Source organism: Nansenia antarctica, assembly GCF_963989245.1.
Source record: "Nansenia antarctica genome assembly, chromosome: 19".
NCBI lineage: Eukaryota > Metazoa > Chordata > Actinopteri > Argentiniformes > Microstomatidae > Nansenia > Nansenia antarctica.
Window position 1 is genome coordinate 1,874,961 of NC_137692.1, and position 13,348 is coordinate 1,888,308.

At 47.0% G+C, this 13,348-nt stretch overlaps 1 pseudogene across 1 annotated transcript; it reads left to right on the plus strand.

The window, feature by feature from the left end:
- Positions 1-430: 430 nt before the first annotated feature.
- Positions 431-12,374, plus strand: LOC308174258 (F-box DNA helicase 1-like; annotated as a pseudogene). Its single transcript has 5 exons — positions 431-571; positions 1,296-2,094; positions 9,671-9,972; positions 10,274-11,657; positions 12,104-12,374. The product of its transcript is annotated as an F-box DNA helicase 1-like (transcript).
- Positions 12,375-13,348: the final 974 nt, after the last annotated feature.

The following is a 13,348-nucleotide window of genomic DNA, read 5'->3' on the forward strand; positions in this document are numbered from 1 at the left end:
CACCATGAAACGTCTTAAGGACAGCATAGATCCCATTGATAGGATCTATACAGTCACTTTGAAGGTGGGAAGTTGCTGTTATGTCCTTCTGCTATGTTAAGATGGCAGATAGGACATTTTTGTTTTGATTGCTGATGATGTACCCTTTTCATCTGTCCACCCGGGGGGGTTGGCATTACATCACCATGTTAAGGCAATAAATGACAGAATGGCGGTATTGGGAAGCCTCGAGGAAACCAATGATGGCGTTGCCATTAACATTTTATATCCTGATGGGAGATTGGCAACAAGGACATTTCAACTGTCTCAGCCATTCCAGGTAATTTTTATTTGTAGTCATCCAATAATCATTAACTTTTCTTTCATTGTGAAGGAAAAATAATCAGATATTTTCCTGCAGCATCTCGTTGCCTTTGCGGGGAGCGATGCCATGGCATCCGAGATATTCACTCTGCAGCTGGCAATGACATCGACAGCCATCTCCAGCAGCTGCAGAGGGGATCTCAAGGACCATGGCATCGCTGGTCCCTGCACCATATATGTCTCGTGGCTGTCGAGCAATCAAGTCCAGGTAAGGCAATGCCCTGAACTTTAAGTGTTCATAATCTGTATACAGCTATATGATTGTGTATAATAAATGTTATGCACACATACACACGTTCTGGAGTCTCAAATCAGTAGATCTCTTGAACTCATAACTTTCAGGAGTTGCTGGCATCACCACCTGCCAGTCCATCTCCTCCTCCCAGTCCATCTCCACCTCCCAGTCCTCCTCCTCCTCCCAGTCCATCTCCACCTCCCAGTCCTCCTCCTCCTCCTCACAGTCCATCTCCTCCTCCTCCTCCTCCTCCACCTCACAGTCTAACACCACCTCCCACTCTGTGAGTAATGACTATTGGCTTTACATAGATAATTAAGAAGGATTGAGAGGGATGTTGTGGCTTTAATGAGTAATATGCTAAGAACAGTTACTGTTACATGATTGATAAGAACTAAATACACTAAACACCTTTGGATTCAAACAGAAGAGCTGATCTTCAATATCTAACATTAGTACAACAGTTTACCACCAAATCTTGCTAATTGCATTATTCCATTGTAAGATGCAACATGTAAGACTGTTCCTTATATTTTTGCGCCTGGTGCTGCAGTCGTCTGATAAGGAGCTAGCGGCGGGGAAGAGGGCGCTGAGCGAGGGGGGGGAGGAGCAGCGCAGGGAGGCGGCCCAGGCCTCCAGCAGCCTCATCAGCACACAGCTGCAGCTGCTGGAGTTGGAGAAGCTCTTGGGGGAGTAGAGGTCCCTGCAGGACGCGTACGACCAGCTCCAGGCCGAGGCCACGTTTGAGGCGGACGAGTCCAGACAGCAGCTGGAGGAGAGGCAGAGGGAGGTCACCGCCCAGAGAGGACAGATCACGGAGCTGACCGCCTCCATCCAGACTGAGAGGGACCACAGCAGCCTGACCTCCCAGTCCAGACAGGACAAGGAGAGCACCTCCAAAGAGCTCCTACAGGCTCTAGAGCAGAACACTCTGCTGAGGAGGCAGGTGGCTGACCTGATGACTCAAAACCAACAGCAGGTTTCCAACAATGCAAGTCTTGATCAAAACGTGACAACTGACAATGGAACCATCACAAGCCTCGAGCAAAAGATTGAGCAAGACAAAGGGTTCGTGCTGGAGCTGATGAACCAGACCCGGGAGCTCCGCAGTGAGCTGACCCAGAAGGACCAGAACCTGGCCCTGCTGTCAGGAGACGTTAGTGACATCACGGCTAAGTGCAGCGCTGCGTGCTCTGAGAGGGAGCAGGTCCAGGAGCACAACTCCAGGATGCAGGCTGAGCTCCAGGCCTTCAAGGAGGTGGAGGATAGGAGGGTGGCATCCAACCAGATAGAGGTGGAGGTGTTGCAGGAGGAGGTGGTGTACGCCACGGAGGAGGTGGAGCTGCTGACCAAGGTGCTGGGGGAGCAGACGGCCCTCCTCCAGGCCTCCCAGGACCAGACCGCCCTGAGGGACACCACCATACACACCCTGCAGGACCAGTTACAGATGCTCCTCTCAGAGCTGAACGCAGAGAGGGCGACCAAGAACGCCCTCTGTGGGGAGACAGTCTTGTATGCTCCTAACTTTAACATTCCTTTTTCTCTGCAGACAGACGCATCGGATAGAGGGCTGGGGGCGGTGCTGACCCAGCAGGTGGTGGGAGCCGACCGTCCGGTGCTGTACCTGAGCCGAAAGCTGTCGGAGCGGGAGGGCAGGTACAGCACGGTGGAGAAGGAGTGCCTGGCCATCATAGACCACCTGTTGGCTGACATCAAGAAGGGCTATGCACTAAGGAAGACCACCAGGGCCCAGGCAGACAGGGCCAGCCTGCCCTCTAATGACAAGAAAAGGGATAGCACCCAGCCTGGTGAGCCCCTTTTTAGTTCAGTAGAATCTCTTTCTGAGAGTGTATATTTTCTACATATAGAACATATAGGACCCATATATAACAACATCTGTAGTTCATTGTTTCCCTCTCCTCTACCCTAGAACATGCCAAGCTTGAGCGATCATCAGCCGTAGATACCCAAGATGGCATAGAAGTGGACAAGGTGGCATCAACCATTCAGCAAGAATCGCAGGACAGACTGCCACACACAGGGGAGTCCACATCAGGCCTTCCAACAGGACTCAAACTGGATTCATCAGAGACCATCGCCCCACTCAATCCTGGATTGGATCCCCTGCTCAAGGAGGGATCTTCAGAGAGAGATGAGGGCATGGCTACTGAATCCGGGGTTGAGGTTAAGGATGTGAACCGTAACGAATTATCCTCTACTGGGGATGCTACTAGGGAAGGAAACACAGAAACAAAGGTGATGGATCAGAGAGGGGCTGATGGAACGGTGGTGGATGGGTGTCCAGTGTCAGCACCTACCTTGGCCACAGTTGACGGAGACACAAAGTCCAAAGAAAAGACTGTCGTTGGGAGGGGGATGATGAGCTGATTACGGACAGGTGTCAGTGATCAGACTCGTTATCCCACTGGTCTATTTAACCTGTGTGTTTGTTCCCTCGGGAGAAAGGAGGAGGCAGGAAATACCTGCCACACAGGGCGAGAGAGAGAGAGAGAGAGAGAGAGAGAGAGAGAGAGAGAGAGAGAGAGAGAGAGAGAGAGAGAGAGAGAGAGAGAGAGAGAGAGAGAGAGAGAGAGAGAGAGAGAGAGAGAGAGAGAGAGAGAGAGAGAGGAGAGAGGGAGAGAGGGAGAGAGGGAGAGAGAGAGAGAGAGAGAGAGAGAGAGAGAGAGAGAGAGAGAGAGAGAGAGAGAGAGAGAGAGAGAGAGAGAGAGAGAGCCACGGCAGCAGCAGCAGCAGATCCCGAAAGGGGGTGTGTAGCGGAGACTCCGCGGAGAACTATCCCGGAAGGGGAACAGCTGGGCGGGACGCGCAGGAGCGGCCGCGCGCCAGTGGAGTTCGAGCGGAGATTATTATTATTATTATTTGGGAACATCTCTCTCTCCAGCACGCCTGTGACAGTGACCAACTGTGCAACTCAATAAAATACGTGCTTGTTACACCGTTCCTCTGTGTCGACCTCCCTCTGTGCCTAGAGACCTTTACAATTACTTTTCGTCTCCTTCCTTCTTGCTAGTCTTTGCAGCCTAGAATATGACACACCCATTGACAACGTCACGGTTCTAGTTTTTGGTTCACGCTGAGAACCACTATTTTCTGGTTCCAGCTGCGAACCAACTTTTCATCTTTCACTTCTTTTCACTTTTCCGGAATCGTAATGTACATCCAGGTACTAACCCGGCCCAACCCTGCTTAGCTTCTGAAGTCGGACGAGAGAATAATGTCACCGATCATCCGTATGGAACAACCGTGGGCACCTCCACACGCTACCCACGAGCGAGACTGCCCTGCCCGATCGGACCCTTTTTCGGGAGCGGGGAACATAGGACCCTTTTTCGGGAGGGAGCTAAGGTACCGGGGAACATAGGTACACTCCCCCTGTTGCATAATAGGGATGACATTTATCCGACTTGCTCCAAAAATTTGAGAGTTACAAGTCATGAGATCGAGGCTCATACCAGTTTTAGAGTGAGGCGCTGTGCAACCACGCAGTCACTTCTTACCTATTGTTAGTTACTGTATGTATCAAAATCTGGAGATGCGGTCATGGGATTGTAGCCATTTGTGTCACGTTCTAATGCTTTGGTCTGCATATCGGAATCTGATGTAACGATCTGACTTTTCTTTCAGAAAATGTGAATACATTTCTGCGTTGTTGAAAACATCGCTAGTCAACTAACACAGCTTGTTTTGTGAGCCTGCTAACAATGTAAAGTAGTGTTGTAGTTAAGCAGGTAGCAGTGGGGATTACTCACTGAATCCATTGCGTTGCAGTATTTTGGCGTTTGTGTTGTGATTCTCAACAAACCTCTGGTTTAAATGGCGAAGAAGCTGTTCAAGGCACCAGGGGGGTATTCCACGTATGTTGATTAGCAGATTAGCGTTTAATTTTATTTTTTTTAAAGCCTGCATGGTTGGAGCAACTCGATTGGGATTCAAGCCTCAACTGATCATAGTTATTTTAAGATGGGGGTTCGAATCCTGCTTCTGACATACACTTTTTTTCTGCATTTTGTAAGGCGATCAACTTCTCCAGTATCGATTTAATTGAGTCGTCACTTTACAAGCGAGTTCGTTTAATCTCAACGAGACGTCCTTGATATCACTTCTTAAGATGATATGATCCAATCAAATATTAGGCACCACTACTGAACTGTTCATTAAGATAATATTTATTCAAGCACATCAGCAAGCAATATCATTTCCATGGAAAAGTGGTCTCATCTAGTTTCACCTCTGCAGGCCCGTCTCAGCTAGCCGTCAACAAGTTAACTGCAAGAGCTCCACCAGACCAGACTCCCGTTTAGCCTTGGTACATAGTCTTTATACAATTCATCAAACATTTTGGGCTGGGTGATGCCCCCCCCTCTATCTGGTAGTTTTCCAAGTGTCAGCACAAATCCGTTGCAGCTGCAGAAAGTCTTCTCGTTAGCGTTGGCCTTCAATTCTTCTGGTATGTGGGTGCGAGAGTGTATGTATGTTATCAGCTTGAGTGTCCTGCTAGCGTCTCGTTCCCATGGTGATATCATACTTTGTGAGCAGAGCAGTGAGTTGAGTTCTTATCAGTAGCTTGTGAAAACATTTGAAGTTGCACAGTAATATGAGTTAGGATTCGATTTACAAGTTAAAGTATAGTATAGAAGAATAGACTTATCATTAATCATTAGTTATGAAAGTATAAAATCAGTACAGAAAAATAGAATATCATAACAGCAGGTATACAATGGTTGTTAGCACATAGGTAAAAATAAGTAATTTATAGGCAGTTTGAATCATAAAACGTTCTTTTAGTCAGGAGCTTGTCTTCTTCTTGTCGCTCAAAAACAGAACCTCTCTTTTGGCTTTGCGTGACCTTCCTATTGTTCTCAACTGACCGCATTCACATATTATTTAAATGAGCACATAGTACATGATTTATCACTTCTAGTGATTTTAATACAAATTCCCAACAATTTCGTTGTCTGATGCTTGTATGCAATAACAATAAAGTTGAATCTAATCTAAAAATGTATGACTAAAATGATGGTGTAGGCTAATTTAACTACAATGGCGTTTGAAAGCTTTCTGACTAGTAAATGAACTAGCATTTTAACTGGACCCTGGATTTGGCATACATTATTATTTCTTATGATTACTGATGGATAGATGATTCACTTACTTAGACAGATGTATTTATTGTAAATCTTTTTTTGCATGAAGGCTTCTGTTAAATGTAAAAACTATAAACATTAAATTAAAGCCCACCTCTTTCTCCTGAGGCAAGGATGCTGCCTACACACCTGCACCAGAGACACCGCTCTGTGTTTTATAATGCACAATGACACACATACATCTTTTTACACCCTTTTATCTACCTACCTACATCTATATCTATCTATCTATCAAACTGTCTATATATATATATATAATTATCTATCGTCTATCTATCTCGTAAAAGGTGGGACCTAATATTTCCCAAAAGTCACTTGAGGAACTGTCATTAGGGATTTTGTTTCCGCATGTGAGACATGTTTGCGCATCTAACTTAAACCAGACCATAAACCTGGTCATCTAACTTAAACCAGACCATAAACTTGGTCATCTAACTTAAACCAGACCATAAACCTGGTCATCTAACTTAAACCAGACCATAAACCTGGTCATCTAACTTAAACCAGACCATAAACCTGGTCATCTAACTTAAACCAGACCATAAACCTGGTCATCTAACTTAAACCAGACCATAAACCTGGTCATCTAACTTAAACCAGACCATAAACCTGGTCGCTACCAGTTTGGTTTGTTCGTTTGTACCGGTTTGTTCTGAAGGATTGGTTGCATAGCAACGCAACAACAGCAAATTATTTCAGCCACATTCAGGGAATGGAACTCAATTTGAAATGATCGTAAATTATGAAAACACGCCTGAATTACTTGTAGTCGAGTTTCATAATATGAAATACCCCCCTTAATATAAGAGTGATTGATGTTCTACGTAATGTGTATGATTGGTAAACCAGCAGTTTTATTGACAAATAAATGTACCTCATAGTAGAATTGTTGAAAAGAACACCACATGCTTACAGATGTGACGTTATATGTCCTACATGTACAACAACGATAATGAAATACAACAATAATGTCCATATAGAAAACTATGCGTTTCCACTGAACTAAATAATATTGTTGAGAGGAATTTGATGAGTACTATGAGCAATGGCATTGCTTATTTGATGATTTGGAAGTCAACCCCCACCCCTTCCCCCTGGATCAGAAATCCAATATTATCTTCATTCCAGGAAAGGAAAGCATAATAATATTATAAAGTGCCACCCACACAACCAGATGAAACAGTCCTACTATTCAACATTACAATGAAATATCTGGCATGAAACTCCATCACGTCAATCCAAATATCTATAGAAGGAGAACAACTTTCATTGCCAACACATAATACTTTTTTACGGTCTATTTGACCATAACGCAAAACACTTAGAAAACAGCGAGCTAGTCGTCTTCCATCTATCTTATAGACAGCATGTAGTTGTCTGAAGTCTGAGGTCATGTTCTCACATGAAAGTCCGAATCGAGACCCGGAGCAAGTGGATGAGTTAACAACATTGTTGCATAAATAATTTCTCTGATTTGCGTTCTCACAGCCTTTCATGTAAACGAAGTAACATACGCAATCAAAGCAACAGACGTGGTAGTTGATTGGTCAGATTGATTGATTGCCCGTTGTCCCGCTCTTATACAGATCAATTGACTCTTAACACACCTCACACCACAGGATAATCTTATAGGATAAGAGCCATCCGATAATCGGGCGTTTTCTGTCTTTGGTCGGAAGGGGGAAAATCGGCCCGATTATCTTTGTGTGTACCCGGCTTTAGTTGGCACTGTATCTGGGATGTGATGCTGCTGTTGCTGCAGTGTGAACTAGTGATGGGTATAGGCCCTAGGCCTAATGGATTTATTAGCCCCCCCACTCAGTATCACCACCAGCCGCCACTGCTGGCCTCAATGTCAATGTTTGGTCCTTGTGATGGCTTGGTGTATGATGTGGACCCAGGTGCAATACAGGACAAGGAGTAGATAGTAGGCAACGATTGGCTAAACAAAGTTATCTTTACTGAGGCTATGTCCACACCAATACGTTTTTTTGATAAACGTTTTCCGTATATAAAAATATCACCTTCCACACGAGCACGTTTATAAAAATATCTGCATCCACATGCATACTGAGTTAGATGCGGGGCAGCTCTTACGAAGTATGTTAGTTACTTTTCTGTTCTGTATGTGTGCACAGTTGTGGCACTGCCACATGTGCCATAAATGTATATGGTGCACTATATTTAATTACCCAGAAAATAACTTATGAAAGGGGTTATTGAAATGAAATGTCCTCAAAGTTGTATATGGTGTGGGTAAATGAAAAAGGTTTTGTGCAATTGCCTTTTTGGGGGGGTTTAATTAGGACTGATCAGTCTCGTTGCGCCGTGCGTTTTTTCCATCCTGCGTTGGATTATATGACTTTGATTCAGCCTGGAACCCTGTGGACGGGCCTAATAGGCTAGGGTTGTTGAGACTCATTTTCTTTGATCCAGCTATAGTTCGCATTGCGGACAAACGGGACTGGTTAGGGATTGCTATTTGTGTTGTATATCGTTGTTATGAACTTTCATGTGATTTGGAAATACAGTTTACTGATGATTCAAGCCATTGTTTTCATGTCATATATCAATTTATTACTTTAGCAGAGGGAAGTTAACTCTATCCATAAAAGAATCCGAGTTTGCTATGGCACAGATTTGTTCACTACAGGTCTGATTGTTATAGATGGTGGCCAGTACGGGTACGGAATATATCCATTCACTATATTTGTTATTTTCCTTGAAGTAATTTTGATGTTGACTGTGCACTAGAAGTTTATGTCCTGTGATTGTTGTTGGGATAACAGTGCATAATAATACATGGTAAAAAAATAAAAATAAAATAAAATAAATAAATACAAGATATATATTTAATTAGAGAGAGAGGTCAGAATGAGTGATCAGGAAATCGATGAGCCTGTGGCAGAGGAGCTACCAGGCCACACAGATGACCGGTCAGCTACGTCTTCCCCCACAGGAAGTATTGTTCCTCCAGAGCTCAGGGACCATTGGGTAACAAGACGAAACCCTGTAGGGGAAGTAACATCACTGCTGAGCTCACTATACATATCCCATGAGGATGAAGCAGACGGGGTAGAGGAAGATGAGGGGGAGGAGGACGATGCCAAGGAAGATGCATCCACCTCCATACTCATAGCCCTCAATGAAACGGTTGGTCTGTTTACCGACAAAGTGAATGACCTGGAGGAGAGATTCAACTCATCAGTGGACAGTGCTATAAACAGGGAAGCAGGTCTAAGGGAGTATGTGACCAGGGAAATGGAAGACATGGAATCATGGGTCGTGACCTCTTTTAAACATCTTGATGAGCAAATAGTTGCTTGTCTCAGGAGGCGGGATGAGACGTGGAAAGCAGAGACTCAACGGATGATTCGTGCCTACACCCCTGCTATTCAGAGGACATTCCCCTACACTAGTCATTCCCCTGGCCAAGTCGCTGTTAGCTCAATCCAAGCCCATCCATCCAGCTATGGCCTGCAGAGTAGCTCAGTCCAGGCCCAAGCTCATCTCCCTAGCAATGCCCCTGTGAGTCAAGGCCCAAGTAGCTCTATTAGACACACACCATTTTCCTCCAGCCTGACCTCTCAGGGCCAAACCTCTGCAGGGCGTGGCACTAGCCTCCCCCCACCACCAGGTGTCACCCCTGGCCGAACCTCTATTGGGATGGGCACTAGCCTCCCCTCCACACTAGGGGTCAGCTTCGGCCAACCCTCTCTGGTGATTGACACTAGACTCTCCCCACCACTAGGGGTTCCTCTCAGCCAAGCAGCTGGTGGGCCTGTACACTTTACTAAGCCTCCTATCAGGATGGACTTCCCAGTCTTTGGGGGTTCAAGGGAAGTATCAGATGTGATGAACTTTATTGAGAAGTGTGAAACATTTCTATCGATCAGAACGCTCTCAGATCCAGAACTCATTGGAACGCTGTCCATTGTTCTCAAAGGACCAGCCCACAGCTGGTGGACCGTGGAAAAAAAGAAGGTCCGCAACTGGACAGAGTTTAAAGAAGCCTTCCATGGTGCATTTCTTACCTCTGATTACAAGACGGAGGTGGAGGAGAAACTGAGGGATATGGTCCAGACCCCCACCCAATGTCTGCGAGATTTTGCATATGACTATCGTGCACTCTGCTTGAGGTGGAAGTCTGATATTTCAGAGAAGGAGCTGGTGAGAAAAATCCTCAACAACTGTAACCCCAGGATGATGGTAAGGAAAGGCCAAGCGGAGGCACCTCAGCGCTGGGGAGTGTGGTAGTCTGGGGAGCAGCGCCCAGGGCACCCATGCCCTCACACAGCCCCATTCCGTTGTCCATGGCAACCCTATTCCTAACCTCTTACCGAGAACCCCCACCAAAAAGAAGAGGAGAGAATCTGCTAGATTACTAGCTAGATCTAGTAATCTAGACGTGACGGGTAGAGTCAGGGTCGTCAGTCCTCAGAAGGCCGCCCAGCCTTCCACCCCTGTAAAGACAGAAACACCCCATGCAGTGTTCACTCCAAAACAAAAGGAACCAGAGCCGGAGGAGGAGGCGTTTACCACACCCATGAAGGAGGAGCCTCCATTAGAAATGATGGACTGTCTGGAGGGGCTGACGGAGGCCATGTACGGGGACGACGAGGAGTTTGAGCGCTCCTCCTCCTTGGGAGCAGGACAGGAGGATCCAGGCTGTGTGTTCCAGCAGGAGGAGGACGAGGTGGACGCTCTTCCCGACGCCCACTACGGCCTCCTGGGCACCAGCCAGGCCCTGGTCCAGCCCCAGGGCCACATGGAGGACCTCCCGGGGGAGATACTGATGCTGGTGTTTGGTCTCCTCCCTGCCGAGGACCTCTATCGTCACGTGGGCCTGGTCTGTCACCGCTGGAGGGAGATCGTCACCCAGCCTCTGTTTGTTCCATGGAAGAAGCTGTATTACCGTTACCAGAAAAGAGAGAGAGAGGCCGTTCGGGAGATCAGCTGCATTCTGAAGGCCAACAGCATCACCAAGGAGGACGACCTGAGTGTCATCAACCTTGTCAGGTTCATGGCAGTCCAGTATAAGCCCAGGGAGAGGGTGGAGGCTGCCGCGGTGCTGCAGAGTTGAGGAGCCACAGTCTCTTCCCCCAGGCGGAGGCCTGCCTCAAACACAGGCTCCCTCAACTAGAGGGCATGGAGGAGGGTCCTAACCCGTGGGCGGCCATGACTCTGGTCCTCGTGCTGAGTGACGGAGTGGGGGACGTCCAGGCCCTGGTGGCCCGGCTGAGGCGCTGCCTGGCCTCACACATCGCCATCACAGAGTACCTCAGCGCCGTGGCAACCCTGCTGCTCGCCATGAGGAACAACAACATCAGCATCAGCAACAGGTGGCACTACAACATCTTCTATGTCCTCCACCTGATGGAGAACGCCCCCCCCTCAGCCGTCACCAGCCAGAGCGGCCCCATGTTACACAGGAGACCCCAGTGTCAGGTGACCCACGAACAGCAGCAGATCCTGAACCATGACATCCAGAGCGGCCACGTGGTTAAGATCATGGCCTTTGCAGGCACTGGGAAGACCACCACTGGTGAGGTATGCCCAGCAGAGGCCACACCTCCGTTTCCTGTACGTGGCCTTCAACAAGTCGGTTGCCATGGCGGCGCAGCGGTTGTTTCCCTCCAACGTAGACTGCCGGACGGTTCACTCCATGGCCTTTGCAGCCGTTGGCAAGAAGTATCAGGAGAAGAAGAAGCTGTCGTTCAACGTGAAGCCCTTCTCGGTGGCCTGGGTCCTGCCCAGGGGCGCGGCGGCTTCGTCAACGCCAAGGTGGTCACCCAGACCCTCACCGCCTACATGGCCTCGGCCGACACGCACATCACCCCGGAGCACGTCCCCGCGAGGTACAAGAACACGAAAGGGAACATGCAGATAACCAGCGAGGAACAGACCCCCATGACTTGTCCTATCAGCATTGGTTAAACACTGTGTTAGATCTAGCCAAACTAGAAAGGTCCGTGGCCAGCATGCATAGCGCTCAGGCAAAGAATATTAGTTTATGGACTTCCTTTATAGAATGTATGCAGAGGTGATATGCGTAACTAATGGTTTGTAATGGGGTGGGTATTGATATTTGAATATTATAGTATTTAATGTTTTATGTTTATCCTATTAAGTTTATTTATTTTATTTGGTGGCATTTATGTTGAGCTGGTTTAAATCCTTCTTGAGGGTTTTTGGGCGGAGTAAGACCTTGGTGTGGGAGGGTGGGTAGGGGGAATGTATGCAGGTATGAAATGATGTGTATTTTGGTAATTGTTTTGTCATTGTCCTTTGTGTGTTTGTACATAAAATCAAAATAAAAAATTGATCACAAAAAAACCAGCGAGGAACAGAAGAGGTTGTTTGTGAATGACGCCCAGGAGATCTGGGACAGAATGGTGGACTTGGGACACAGGAGCAGAGATGCAGGATACCACATGTGCGCTGACGGCTATCTGAAGCTGTGGCAGCTAGAGAGGCCGTGTCTGGACAAGTATGATGCTATCTTTATTGACGAGGCCCAAGACTGCACGCCAGCCATCATGTTGTCTCAGTGTTGTGGGAAGATCCTGGTTGGAGACCCGTGGATTTCACACAATCTTTCTCGTGTTTAAACGGCAGTGTAAAACACCCGAAGGTGACTGGCGAGCTGGTAATACCTTAAATTAGGTACATCTAAGCCCCCATCTGTGCCTACCATTTGAAGTTTTGCCAGTTTTAGCCTGGGCCTCCTCTTACTCCACTTTTATGTGTGGGGGTGTTACGTCCACATGTGTCCTTGTTGTGTTTCCTTCCCTTCTGTGTTCTCCTCTATCATTCTCCATCCAGGTATTGTCAATTGGCCAATCATTCCCTCATTCATCATCCCACTCCCATCCAATCAGAAGGCTGCCCATTCTCCAATCAGAGGGCTGCCCGTCTGTTTAAATGCTCCTCCTTGTCTCCCATTGTTAGTTGACTGTTTGGTTGTGTTTTGTTTGTTAGTTTGTCTTGATTCAGTGTAAAAGTGTTGGTTTAAAAGCAGGAGAACTTTGTCAAAAGTTAAAGTAATATTTAGAGGCTCGCGCCCCGTTCAGCTGGGTGCCCCGGCAGATGCTGAGTGGAGACGCTGCGGAGGAAGAGGGGGAGAGCGACGGAGATACCCCTTCTTTCTCCTCCACTCTGGCTGCTTAAGGAGTTTCATATTCATTCTTGAGGCTTGCCTTTGCTCGCTGGCTGTCTGGGGAACTAGAACTGCCTCTCTTGTGCCTTGTGTTCCAGGCACAGAAAGCAGTCTGGTAGTGGGTCAAAACAACAGAAAATGCTGGATTTCTAAGAAGGGCAGATGACTTTGCAGGGAAAGCAGTTTGTTCTGACGTTATGCCTGTTAGCTAAAGTGTGCCTAAGCAATTAAATTACTTCTTGCCTGCTAGCCTCCTTCCAAGTTGGCCTTTATGTGTTGTTTCATTCCTGTGTTTAAGATTGAAGACAATGAAGAGAAGAAGAATGTTGACTTGTTTGATATTTTATTTAAGATGTACATAATTATTTTATGGAAATGTAATCAATTGTTAAATAAATGAATGCACATTGTGGCTGTTAATAAATA